General features: G+C 46.3%; 1 long non-coding RNA gene across 1 annotated transcript; it reads left to right on the plus strand.

Annotated features, from left to right (window-relative positions):
- The first annotated feature begins 891 nt into the window (after positions 1-891).
- Positions 892-3,959, plus strand: LOC140550025 (uncharacterized). Its single transcript, XR_011979044.1, has 2 exons — positions 892-970; positions 3,479-3,959. It is a non-coding gene; the product is annotated as an uncharacterized lncRNA (long non-coding RNA).
- Positions 3,960-4,170: the final 211 nt, after the last annotated feature.

Raw genomic sequence — 4,170 nt, forward strand, 5'->3', positions numbered from 1 at the left:
CCCCCGCGCCGCCCGCACAGGTAGTGCACCGGTCGAGGCGCCTCGGCGGAACAATAGACAGACAGTGTTTTCTGTTTTTTTTTTGTTTTTTTTCCTCTCTCTTTTTTTCTTTCTGGTTTTTAGGGCTCATCTGAAACTTCCGAGATCCGTTAAAACAGAACAAAATGGAGAGCGTCTGTGGGGGAGGGGGGAGACACTTCATTCACACGACGAATAAAAATACATGAGCCCCGGCAGAGGTTACAGCGCTGCTCCCTGTTCCCAAAAGACTCCCAAACAAACCTCGTGGAAAACACTGACTGAGGGCCAGTGTAACTAGCTACCTCCGATAAACAACAACAATAAATAACACAGCGAATATATAGCTATATATTTTTAAAAATATATATTTGATAATAATAAAACACAAAGAAGTTTAGAAAAATATGGTGGGAAATGGATTAAATAGGAACGAATTTAATAAAATACTATTGTTGCTATTATTATTATTATTATTGTGTACAAAGCTGTGTAATTAAACACAAATAATGAATGAATAAATCATGATAAATAAATAAAAGGTTATTATTTATGACAATTGTGATTATTTGTATCACATGATATTTGACACCTGGATTGAACACATCACCCTAACCGTTTTAACTGTCGGCAGGAGCCTGAGAGGAGTGTGTAAACAAAGACCTGCAGAATTTGCAGCAGTCTGTAAGCGCTATTAATGTAATATTCAGGGCTACGATTAATAAGAGGTTGTCCAACAAATTTATATTTATATATATATATATATATATATATATATGTATTAGGGGGGGGGCACGTAAAATCTGTTGTAATGAGGTGAAGCGCCTCATCGGGGGGGGGGGGGAGAGAGAGAGACCTGCTCAGTTCTTAGAGAGGAACTTTTGGAGACTTGTGGACGGGGCTTCACGCTGTGGTGTTGTTCAGCAGGGTGTGCTCAGCGGGCTATTGAACAGTGAGTGCTGTCTGCTGGTGTAAGTGTAAATTGCCGCTGATCCCTGGTCTCCTCCTCGCTGCCAGGCGTGTATCTCTCTAACTGACGGCTTTACTACATTCAACCATTACACGCTCCCCTTTGAGCGGAGCGCGGTCTGTCACAAAATGGCGGAGCTCAACACCAAAGACCCCATTTTGTCACACCGACACGGCGGAGGACTCGACTAATAACGACTCCCGTCGAAGGAAGAAAAAAAAAAATCTGTGGTCGAGCGACTTTTGTGAAACGCGGACTGCGTTAGAGGAGCGTTAGCTGCAGCTAGCCCGCACCGGCGAGGCGCTCGACCTGCACGGAAACACGGCTGCTCAGCCGAAGCCCGGCGAGGCTGCAGTGAACTAGCCACCAGCTTCTCATTGCCCACAGCTCTGCAGCTCCACCTTAAGCAGTGCGTTTGTTACTGTCAGTAGACGAGCAGTAAACGTGTGAGGAGAGTGTAACTGCCTCTGCGTTTAAGGTGGAACGGAGATGTTGAGTGAGGCTCGACTTTCGGCAGCTTAGCTGTAGCGCTGCTGTCTCAGCACACACACACACACACACAGAGCCTAATACGAGCTCGTTTCTGCGCCAAAAAAAAACAAAAACAAAACCTAAACAAACCTAAAAAACTAAGGAGTTAGTTAGCTAACATCCAGACCGAGCGCTTTAACTTAGCTAGCTAATTTATTCACTGCCAAATAAACCGCTTTTCGACATGAGCCTGTATGAGATGGGGGCCGCGGAGTAAACACGCCTGTAAACCGTCGACGTTAGCTAGCCGGTGTTGTTAGCTGTTAGCTAGAGTTAGCATCTGTGATGCTAGACGGTCACTTCGCAAGCTAAGCTAGTTTAGCTAGCCTGCTTCGATGTCTTTCACTTTGGGCTGCAGTTCAGTTACAGCGTGACTTTCCGGACGTGCTCTGCCCTCTTGCTCTAGTTAGTAAGCATCTGAAGAAGTGAATACACTTCTTATTATTTCAGTATCTGGCAGATTAGCCATCCTGCTTTTATCTAGTCTGTAATCCGAGAGGGAGTCCGGGATGATGATGATGGTGGAAGCTGAACTCGGCGACCCGCCGGCACCATTAGACGGGCTGGTTGATCGTGAAGCAGGTAGCTGAAGCGCATTACTGCTCGAGGACAGCTGGACACCTTCAGACCGAGCAGCGGCGCTCGACCCGCTCTCTCATTTCCCCTCTGCTGTGCTTCATTTCTTCATGTATTCAGAAAAGGACACAAATACAGCATATTGGGCGTTTGTTCATGTGTGTGCATTGTCTAATTCGCTTCGCCCATTAGCTAGCAACTACACCCCTGACCTTAAAATCTTACAAAATGTCCATAATAATAATAATAATAAAAATAGGATGATGTAAAGTATCATTTGGCTGGATTTATATATACCTGATATCTATTACACGTTTTTTGAGTCTATTTATGTGTGATCTAGTGTCACTTGAACACTGGCTGTCACCGATCAGACAGTGTACAGTTTGCCTATCTGGAATAAATGGACAGAGACAGACAGTTGAGCAGATTAGCCCTGAACGTCCTCCGGGGAGTCATTAAGCAGCGGTGAGCAGCGCCCTCTAGAGCCCACACCCCCACACAACACACACGGAGAGCTCACACTGCCCACTGCACCCACTACACTCGCTACAGCCACAACGCACAAATCTGCTGAGCTCAAGTGATCAACTGTTATTATTAATACATACATAACAATGAGGATACTAGCAATAAGCAGTCTGACAGCAGTCTTTCATTAAGAAAAAAATACTCTCAATTAAGTGTAAAATAAGATCAAATAAAATAATCCTTTATTAGTCCCACAGTGAGGAAATTCTCAGTGTCACAGCAGAAAGAGACAGCAAGACACTCAGTTACAAAAAAAAAATGGTTAAATACTATGGACACCCAGAAAGTTATATTTGCACAAAGACCCTTTGCTCCTTTGTTCTGCCTTTAACCCATCTGTGCAGTGAACACACACAGTGACGGTGAGCACACATGCCCGGAGCGGTGGGCAGCCATCACTGCTGCGCCCAGGGAGCGGAGAGAGGGTGGCGGGCAGCTTGCCGAGCCCAGGTATCAAACCCACTATCCCGTCATCAGTAGCCTGGAGCTCTAACCACTGAGCCACCACTGCCCCCTACAACACTTGTTATCTTGTGATCACAAGATAATAGTACAGAACTATGTAATTCATGCATGGCTTCATGCTTCGCTGTTCGCCGTGCCTCAGAGTAATGAGACTTGAGGAACAGTGCCATTGTCTGGGTTGCTACACTTCAGCCATATACAGCAAGCTTCAGCAAAGGACCTAAACAGATTAGGTAAATGTAGATGTGTCCTAATACAGCATATGATGGCAAACTTGATTCAGTGAATTTCTACGTTCTTTTAACCAATGGCAAGCTGAGGCAATTTTCCCCGAACTGACATAAGAAAGGCCCGTCTCCCTCCACCCATCCTCACCCTCTTCTATAGGGGGACCATAGAGAGCATCCTAAGCAGCTGCATCACTGCCTGGTTTGGGACCTGCACAGCCTCTGACCGCAAGACAACGCATTGTGAGGACAGCTGAGAGGATCATCGGAGTCTCTCTCCCCTCCGTTATGGACATTTACACCACCCGCTGCATCTGCAAAGAAACCAGCATTGTGGATGACTCCACCCACCCTTCACACAGACTGTTCTCCCTCCTGCCATCAGGAAGAAGGTACCGCAGCATCCGGGCCAACACGACCAGACTCTGCAACAGCTTCTTCCCCCAAGCCATCAGACTTCTCAACTCAACTCAACTTCTGACCTGATGTACTTCTCTGCTGTCTGTCCGCACTTGTTTGTGTTGCACTTGTGTCTTGTATGCACTGTGTCTGTGTTGCACCATGGTCCTGGAGGAACGTTGTTTTGTTTCACTGTGTACTCTGTATGTAGTTGAAATGACAATAAAACCCACTTGACTTGACTTAATTGCAAGGAAGCTAAAGATTACACGCGTCACAGAGGTGGGCCAACATAGTGTTAGGAGTCTTGCCCAAGGACTCTTATTGGTGTAGCGTAGCATAGTCACCCAGACTGGGAATCGAACCCTGGTCTCCCACAGGGTGTGGTAACTCACTGGTAGGTGAGGTGTTATCTGTTGCACCACACCAACTGCTGTGTGCTGCATGTGGGCT

Source organism: Salminus brasiliensis, chromosome 2 (genome assembly GCF_030463535.1).
Source record: "Salminus brasiliensis chromosome 2, fSalBra1.hap2, whole genome shotgun sequence".
NCBI classification, from domain to species: Eukaryota; Metazoa; Chordata; class Actinopteri; order Characiformes; family Bryconidae; genus Salminus; species Salminus brasiliensis.